The 10,218-nt window shown below is 43.6% G+C and overlaps 1 pseudogene; it reads left to right on the forward strand.

The window, feature by feature from the left end:
* Positions 1-7,268: 7,268 nt before the first annotated feature.
* Positions 7,269-10,218, forward strand: part of LOC105503848 — a 16,830-nt pseudogene continuing 13,880 nt past the window's right edge.

Genomic DNA, 10,218 nt, shown 5'->3' on the forward strand with positions numbered 1-10,218 from the left:
CTGAGGAATCAGGAGAAGATCAACTAAAAGATAGCAGATATCATATTAGCAGGGCTTGGTGACAATTGGGTATGGAAGAAGTGAGAAGGATCTTGACTGACTGCAGTTTCTGAGTTAGACAACCGAATGGACCATGGGCCCATATGTTAACATAGAAAATATAAGGAAAGGACCAGAATTCCTGAGAGCTGATGTGCACAGTCCATAGAGATTCAGAGAGGTCCCTGTGCCTGTGGTGGTAAGCAAAGCTGTGAAAGACGCTCTGCATGATGGACAGAATGTGATTTGGTGTCTTTCAGAAGGAGTCTCGGTCCTGGTTTGGGGCTCTGATGACTCAACAAAGTGAAGTCTGGAAAGAGGGCAGGGAGACCTCCTGGTGTGCCCTAGGGGGAGGAGAAAGGAAAGGATGGCCTGACTTAGAGAGGAGAGAGAACAGCAGCTGCCCAGATACCCCAGGACCTGCCCAATCTTGAGCTACTCCTGTCACTGGGATTCCCTCTGTGCCCCAGACAAAGCAACTGGTACTCACCACAAAGGTAAGAAGACTGTATGTTGAATATTTTATATAAATCTATAGAGATACAGAAATATGAATAGATATTCTTCCAAAAATACCACAGGCCTGAGACAGGTGTCCCATTCCTTGGTCAAAGGAATGTTATAGAACAGTATATATGCAAAGACTTTCCAAGAGGTATTAGTAGCCATATATATTTTTAAAAAATCAATTTCTTCATTAGTATGAAAGATTCAGAAAGGCAAATTCATAAAATTTATAGAGACAAAATAGATAAAGGTTTCCTTTAAGGACCTCACCTTTCCATACCTCAGCTGTCTGGGCCTGGGGCTGGGAACAGAGATAAAGGTGTGAGGGGTCTTACTACAGCAATAAAAATGCTCTACAACTCACCGAATGTGATGGTTGCACAACTTGGTAGAGTTACAAAAATCATTGAATTGTAGACTTAAATTTTATGTTATGTGAAATGTATGTCAATAAAATTATTTTTTTAAAAAGAAATACATTTTCAGATCTTCAGCTTCCATGTGTGGTCTTTCCTAAATATGATTTGCCTGAGAAAGCACCTGTACTTGTTTATGTAAAATTGACTTTGCTAGCTCCCCTTTTAGTTGGCCTACTCAAAAAGGAAGAGATTCATATTCTTTTCCTATCCATATTTTTACTATGGTAAAAATGGAGTGTTGACATGAGTGAAGAAACCTTCAAGTTGCCAACAGTAAGACCATCCTAAATATTGTTACTGAGAAGCCTCCTTTAATGACTCTTGCCTTATGGTTTGTTATCTTTCTCTTTTATACTTAATTTGGTGAAGAGTATAGCCTTGTATTAGAAATTAAATATCTTAACCTGCTTTGGGATGTTCTGAATTCGGATATATGGTAGAATGGGGCAGTGGATGTGTTGACAATTTTCCTTTAAGGACCTCACCTTTCCATACCTCAGCTCTTATCAAAGAACACAGATGGGGAGAATTCCACAAGAGACTAGCAATGATAGCATGGACACACAATATTCAGTGCTGCAACTAGCTTTTCCAGTTATTTAAATGTATGCAATCATTTTCAGCTCTTCTCAACAGTCACTCATAGGTTGTGTTATTAGCTGGGGGCAGTGGGGGAGGGGAAATCACCTTTGAACTGATGAAGCTGAACCACCTAGTGACACTGGTTTAGTGACTGCCAAAGTTTTTTCAAGATATATTAGACAAAGCCATGAATCAAATTTCAAATGACTTCTTCAGATCCAATATGAGTTAACCAGAAATGTAGTTAGAGCTTATTTTATCCAGTCACATCATGAAATCCATAATCTGGCTCTATGATCACTAATATCAGGTGGCCCCAGGACCAGGTTATTTCCTCCTCTGCCATCTGCTCATAGAGAACACCACCTTAAGACCATGTAACACATATGGCTTAGAAGTTGAGAGTATATAAGCTGAGAGAGAGGCATCCATGCAACAGGGGTAGGTGGCATGGGAATCTGGGAACCTGCTTATGTGATTTGTGTAACATACTTTGGTCCTGCTTAGACCTGACCCCTATTGTATCATTTCCTTCAAATGGTGGGTTGCTGCTGTGTCTTCCTAACTTTAAGACAGAGAGCCCAGGTTATGATGAGTAGCTCTAGTCACACCATCCTTTGAAATTCCATGTTAGGCTGGGCACAGTGGCTAACGCCTGTAATCCCAGCACGAGGTCAGGAGCCTGGCCAATATGGTGAAACCCTGTCTCTACTAAAAATACAAAAATTAGCTGGGCTTGGGGGCACGAGCCTGAAATCCCAGCTACTCAGGAAGTTGAGGCAGGAGAATCATTTGAACCCAGGAGGCAGAGGTTGCAGCAAGCCAAGATCACGCCACTGCACTCCAGCCTGAGTGACAGAGACTGCATCTGAAAAAAAAAAGAAAGAAGAAAAAGAAAAGAAAGAAAGAAAGAAATAAAGAAAGAAAGAAATTCCATGGTCTGATACTCAGTCTCTACCAGGAATCAGGTGCTGCTTGCTACTTTTCAAATGTTTTATTGTTTCCTAATGCATTTAGTTTTGCCTTGCACTAGAACCCTAGGGTCTTATGCTAAGACTCCCTATTGGGGCTTACCAAGGATTTCTTATAGACCTTTATTGGCACAAATATCTGGGACTCTAGGAGATCCATTTGGCCCTGTGGCCCAAGTGGCAGGGCTGGTTACACAACATCTTAACCTGCTGCAGAGCCTTCTCTTACTCTGGGCCCCACTCAAAACTGATAGCCTTCATAATCACCCAATAAATAGATTGCAGCAGAATTTCCAAGAATATATGCAATGTCCCCCAAACCTGAAGAGCACTACCAAATTTTCATTGCATTTCAACTCTGAATGAATGTCTCAATATGCCTCAGACCACTGGAATCCTAAAAACCACTCATGTGATGGGTTTCTGGATCTCTGTAGGATTTACCTCTCACCCTCTGAGGCATATACGTATTACTTAGACATTCAGAGTTTCTTTGACTTCTGCTCATCATGTTCAATTAACATTTTGTCATCAATATAATGCACTAACATGAAATTCACATTTTAAGTACTCAGGTGCCCAAGCTGGAAAACTGGGCTTCATTTTTAGTTCCTTTTGCTCCCAGGATGACCAATCTCTCACAAAGGGCTAATAATTTTAACTAATAAATATTTCCTAAATCTAACTTCTTTTCTGCATCTATACTACTTCTGACTAGTTCAGGGCCTGGCTGGATACCTTCCACTGGACCCTCCAGGTGCATGCTCCACTCTGTTCCATGCTCTTGGAGGCTGAGCTGTGTGGATGACATCTCACTTCCAGAAGGGTTTTTTTTTGAGATAGAGGCTCGCTCTGTCGCCCGGGCTGGAGTGCAGTGGCCGGATCTTGGCTCACTGCAAGCTCCGCTTCCTGGGTTCACGCCATTCTCCTGCCTCAGCCTCCTGAGTAGCTGGGACTACAGGCGCCCGCCACCTTGCCCGGCTAGTTTTTTGTATTTTTTTTTTTAGTAGAGACGGGGTTTCACCGGGTTAGCCAGGATGGTCTCTATCTTCTGACTTCGTGATCCGCCTGTCTCGGCCTCCCAAAGTGCTGGGATTACAGGCTTGAGCCACGACGCCCGGCCCAGAAGGGTTTTGTTAATAGAGAACACTGATAGTAGATCAGAGGAAAGGAGGGAAATGCGGTTGTGGTATTTATTCACGTGGTTCCCTTCTGCAGTGTGTCTCTGGCTTACTATGACACTTAACCAAAGGTCACAGCCCCTGACAGACAGCCTTCTGTCTTTGTTGGGGTAACTCACTTCCTCCTTTTGCCCCTTCAGGCCTGGAGGGTATTAAAACCTCCCTGTGCCTGGCTCCAGTGCTGTACTATCTCCTGTGGTTACCCTATACTTTGCCTCCGTAAATAGCTCCTTCATGAAACTCTCTTTAATTTACCCAATTTAAGTATGCCATCTATTTTCTGACAGTATCTGATGGGCACAAGACCTTAGTATCTCTTGCTGCAATAATCTCCTGGCTGCCACATCAGATAAGTGCATGTGCATACACACACATGCTCAAGTTGTCTCTATATGGCAAAAATCTGACCATATCAATATCTGACCCCTTTGCATTTCTTAGTAAATTTCAGGGACTCCCATTTGCCTTCTAGATAAAGTCTAAGCTTTTTGTTTTGGCATGCAATAACCACCACTATCCAGCCCGTGACCAATTCTATAGCCTCATCTCCAGCCACTCCCCACCTCATGCTTGCTGTTCCAGGGATAACAAACTCTTGGTAGTTTCTCTCACTCTGTGCTGTTTTTCTCCCCTTTGCCCTTGCTCATGCTAACTTCCTTGCTTGGTATGCCCTTCTATATTTCCAAATTCCTTACTCCATTCATCCTTCAAGAATAAGCTCTGAAAATTAAAAAGAAAAAACAGGTCATGTATACTGTGGTCCCATTCATGCAAAATTGAACACACAGCTATTATATGAGAATGGATATGTGGAGAGGTGATTTAAAGAATGGAAAAATAATTATAATAGTTAACAGTGAAATATCAAATTTTCACTTTTTTGTGTTGGATAACTTTTGAGAAGGTAAGATAATGACTCCCATACAAATATAAAAAGAACAAGTGCCAACCTTTTAAAATTCATTAATTAATGAGGGGAACCACAAAGCCATTCAACTGATTCGAAGGTAAATTCAAAGAACCACACATATATAGGCTATAGGGAAGAGTAAAATAAGTTTGCTTAATAGATGCAAAGCTGACTTCTTCCAGTGTAGAAGGAAAATTGAATCTCCTCCAGATGAAATTTATATGCATCTATGGATAGATGCAAATATTTATTAGTTACCTAAAACTCTGAGTTGCAAATAGCTCAAAGACAATGTATGACACAGAGACACCTAGAAGAGTAGCTAGACGATGCCTAGCTTTTTACTGCAGATACCCAGAATACATTTCAAAGTCAGGTCTGTTTTAAAGTCTTTTACAACTTTTCCCTCCACTTTCTTATACATTTTTACAAATGTTTTACAAATATTTTTAAAAATTTTATAATGAACATATATCCTTTTTGAATTAAAAAAGCACGCCTCCAAACAAACAAACAAACAAATGCAATATTAGAAGCTCCTTTTCCTCAATTGACTTAGGTATCACCTTTTCCAAATTATTTATCTAACCACTGCCACCCCAAGGTTAAGTTAGGTGCCATTCTTCTTCTATGCTCCCATAGAAGTATGTGAATCATATGTTCTTCCTCCTACCACAATGTATTATACTCACATTTTTCTGCAGGCCCAGCTCAGGCTGTGAGTGCTTTGAGTACCCAAATCATGAGTCATCTTTGTATTCTGGCCGCCCAGCCCATAGCAGTTTCCCAGTAGATGCTCACTGAATGAATGAAGAGACTAGTGCATGCATTGATTCTGTATCTTTTGCCAAAATTATATTGGGGATGGCAAGGGGAGAGAGAGAGAGAGAAACGCTTAGCATTTGCTTTTAAAAACAAACTGTTTGGAGTGACATTAACAAAATGTTGAATAGGAAGAGAAGAAAACCCAACACTGTTTTGAATCCTTGGCTACAAGGGAGGTAGGGAACCATAATGAATGAGAAGGGATTGTAGGAGTCAAATTTCAGAGAAAAAAAGAATTGTGAATTTATCTTTAAAGTTTGCTTCAAAAGCATTTATCTGCTATGATATTTGCCTAAGATTTACTAAGGTTGAAGTACTTAAATAAGGGAATTGGCTTTATGTAAATAAGTTCATAGCTACAGATTTGTGAAGATTTGAATAGAGTCTTAGTATTCTAAATATCAGGAAAACACAAGTTCACAGTGTACACAATGCCTGATGCCACCCAAAGCCTGAACACTTAAAAATCAAGAATGGGTACTTTACAATAAATGCTTTAAGACCAGAGCTGAACTGACACCACAGACTGCACAGGCGAAGGGTCTGACATGCAGTAACTAATGAATTTGACCTGTAGGTCCAGTGAGGCCCCTAAGAAATCATTATATCACTGCAGCCAAATCATTCATTCATTCATTCATTCATTCATTCAACAAATACCTTGCTTGCTGGTATTTGTTGAAGCAATGGCTAGGTGCCGGGCACCCTGCTATAAGTGACAAATGTAACACGGTCACTTAGAGTTAGAAAGCTGAATGTGAGAAGTAAGCACAGGAGGGAGGGCATCAGGTCACATGGAGGAGACAATAAATCAGCTTTGGGGTATCAGGAAGGACTCCCCTCATGTGCTGAAAATGAAAATAAGTCTAGAAGAAGAGGCTGAGGGATGCAAAGCAGCCAGAATAGAGCACTGGGAGCAGGAAGTCAAATGTGTCTCGAAGCTTGAGGCTAGAGACTCATGGAGGACAAAATGATAAAACACATCACTCTTAAGAAGCTGTGGAACGTTAGGAACTTGAGAGTTTACAAAGCCCTCTCACATCTTAATTTATTTGGGCCTCTCACAACAAACCTGTGAAGTAGATGTTCATTATCCTAGGGGTTCTCAATAAATAAATACTTATTGAATATGTTGACCTAAGAGGATGAAGCTGAGGCAAAATTAATACAAGTAGAGAGTTTATTTGGGCCAAACTTGAGGACTGCAACCCAGGAGCATAGATTCAAGTTGCCCTGAATATACACTCCAATTAGCAGGAGTTACCAGTGAATTTTTAAAGGTAAAAACAGGGACAGGGAATGGACTGTTACAAAATTGTTTGTCAGAAATTCTCATTGGTTTACACAAAGAACATTGTTTAGTGATTGGCTATATGTTTTTAAACTACAGAGTATGTGTTATAGTGTCTGGTGTGGCATTATTAGGTTAATTTCCAGCTACTTGTGGCAATAGCAAGCAGTGTCAAGAGATGAATACTTAGGTCAAAGAGGAGAGTAGGGTGCAGGATTGTGGCCTCATTTTAATGTTTCTCTGGGCCTAATAATTAAAAGGATTTGTATTCCTCAGATACAAATTTCTTTTCCCAAGCCTATGTGTGCATATGTCAGAATTTGATACCAGATAACAGAAGCCACTCAAGTTAATTTAAAGAGAAGAGATTTCATATACAAAATTCTGTGTTCATAAAATCACTGGAAAGGCTCACTGGAGCAGGCTCGAAACTGATCTTCCAAGAGCGATTCTTAGACCCACTCAGTTCTAGCCCAAAAAGGGAGATGATATTTCATCAGAAACGACCATGTTTAAGCCCCTGACCCTGGGTTGGGGGGCCTCATGTCCACTGTGGCTACACTGTGCATGAGAAGCACCAGCAGTGGAGCCAACTATAAACTTAAATTAGCCAATAAAGTTGCCGTGATCACAGGATCTACAAACAGGTGAGAACAACTCTTTGGGAATTTGGGAACTGTGAGTGTCTTTGGGTTCTGTTGACTTCATTTCTTAGGCTCATCCCCACAAAGCAAAGCTTACTAGGCTTAAGTGCTAGTAGTTTTTTGGGAAGGTGATCTTAATGAGCAACATTGAGGAACAGGAAAGGAAACTAGCAAAGGAGACAAAACCAGTGCTGGATGTGTTATGGAGTCGGCCCACTATAGGTCACTGGGTGAGAGGTTTCAAAGGTCTTCTAGGAAGCAGGAAATGCATCTTAGAGGCATCTCTCAGAGGAAGAGGAGAAAATTCCTCCATCAGTCAAGAGTTGCCCTATGTGGGTTAATGCCTCACACTTTCAAGTTGTGTGCCTGTGAGCACTCAGTGGTTTCACATGCCTGAGGCAGGGAGCTCTCTGGTTGCAGCTACAAAGCAAACTAAAGCCTCGAGAAGCTAAACTGAGAACTAGTTTTCATAGTAGGAATTTTCGTGGGAGGGGAGGCCAAGAAGATCTGATGTGGACATAGGAGGTTCAGTGCATCTATGGACTCTTTATCTCTTCTAGTCCTCTGACCATCCATAGTACAGCATGAGGTTATCTGCTCTGAGTTAGTGGAGAGAATTCATTTGGTGCCTCAGGGCTAGAAATGCAGCAAGAAAAGTCTCAGTCCTAGTCGAAATTGTCACCTCCTTCTCATCTCTGCCCCAGGATCGGCTTCGCCATTGCCCAGCTTCTGGCCCATGATAGGGCCCACGTGGTCAGCAGCAGCCGGAAGCAGCAGAAGGTGGACTGAGCTGTGGCCACACCCTAGGGGGAGGGGCTGAGCATGTGCCAGTCACCCTGTGCTACATGGGGAAGGCTGAGGACCAGGAGCGGCTGGTGGTCATGGTGAGGGGCATAGAAGGAGGTGCAGAGAGGCTCAGGGATTCTGATACTATGTCCCACATTAGGACAGAGGGATAAAGCCACCATCACAGGAATCAGGTCAACTATGTGTCACTTGAGCCTTGTCCACAAGGCCCAATCTCCAGTTAACAGACCTGGGCACAGAAAGGACCAGCTTATGGAGGGCGTCCTTTCTCCACCCAGGTTTGTTCTCTCCCTCAGGGAGAGAGGGAGTGCATGTGGCCTGGGACTCGGGGAGATGTTGGGGTGGGGACCATGCTGGTGGGAAAGGAGAAGCTGGTTTCTCCACCAGCTCCGTGGGGCCAACCAGGCCCTCCTGGAAGATTCCTGAGGAGGGGTCTGAGGGGACGGAGATGTTGTACAGAAGGAAGCCCTGGTCTTATAGTCAGAGGTAGAGTATTCAGGGAATTGGAGAGCGGACAGTGAAATTTCAGGACACAGTGCAGGTGAGAGGTGTGTTTGGGAACGGGTAGCCAACAGTGCCTAGGACTAGAAGGAGGATGTGAAAGGGTACTTGGGTGATGCTCCACTGCTTTTTATCCAGAAACTCAGTACCTGGCTCCTAAAGGAAAAGAGCGAATCTCCATCCTCATATCATATTGTTCTCCTGTGCTTTGAACTTGACATAGGTACAGCCTCTGGGACATTAAACAGGAGTCACCTCTCACTGCTGAAGACACCCTCTTCCTCCGTAACCTTATTCCTTTATATCCTTTTCTTACTCTCAGGCCCTGGAACACTGTGGGGGTGTGGACTTCCTGGTGTGTGTGGCAGGGGTCAGTCACTTGGTGGGAAGTGCCTTGGGGATCAGTGAGCAGGTCTGGGACAAGGTGAGGTCTGGGGAAGCCAGCAGGGGGCAGGAAAGCCAGACTTCATCCTCACGAGCTTCCTGCCATGTAACCCTCTCTCCGTCTAGGCTCACATATCCAGAGCTGATCCTCAGCTCCCACCATCCACCTTCCCATGACAGATTCATTGGTGCAGAGTGAGGCCTGGGGCTTGAACTCTCTGAGCCTCAATTTCCCCATCTGTGAGATGGATGTAGGAGTGTTTAAGTGGCAGTTTTGCTTCCCACTGTTCAGGAGCTACCATTCTGCAGGGAATGTCCAACCAAAAACCAAATAGTCACAAAAATTATGGGGCACAGAGAAGAGAATGACAGCCTAATCCCTAACATGGGTACCTTCTGGCTATCACCCCAAAACCTAGCCTTCCCCAGACTCAGCTGTTGATGCCTCCTCTGCTCCAGATGAAACTGGTATGCTTGGAAACATAGGGAGACAACCCATATACTCTGGGGTCTTCTGTTGGAAGAGCCTTCAGCCTAACCCATTTACTCCTGCATCTTCAGGATGCCCCCATTTCCATGAATGCACAGGAAAGCCAACACTCCACCCACATCATGGGCATCAGAGATCATCATGCCCACATTCTAACCTGGTACCTTTCCCAGTATGGTGAGACTGCTGGACTGACTGTATCTTCCCTCCCCCACCTCCTGTTTGCTCTGATTTCAGATCCTAAACATCACTGTGAAAGCCCCAGCCTGCTGCTGAGCCAGCTGCTGCCCCACATGGAGAAGATGGGGTAAAGGTGGGGAAGGGGAATAAGGAGGTAGCTGCTTGATATCAAACAGGCAGCAGGGAAACTAGAGTGAGAGGGGGCAGATTTCAGTTAGACATTCCTACTGGGAAATAGGCTTAGCTGAGCCAGTCATACAAGAATGGTGAGTGTGTGGCTTTCAAACTTCTGGGTCAGCTAAAAAAACAAGAGTTCTATACATTAGTGTTGTTCTCTCACATCTGGAGTGCCCGGGGGGTCTGGCAAGGACTTGACTGGAATAAGGAGGAGGGATCCCAGAGTCCTGACAATGGTCTTGGAATCAGAGACCCTTGGGCTACAGGAACTCTGGCCACAAGAGTTCAGGTTGATGACTCTGAGGCACCC

This window comes from Colobus angolensis, unplaced genomic scaffold, assembly GCF_000951035.1.
Source record: "Colobus angolensis palliatus isolate OR3802 unplaced genomic scaffold, Cang.pa_1.0 Scaffold88, whole genome shotgun sequence".
In the NCBI taxonomy this organism is placed as follows: Eukaryota; Metazoa; Chordata; class Mammalia; order Primates; family Cercopithecidae; genus Colobus; species Colobus angolensis.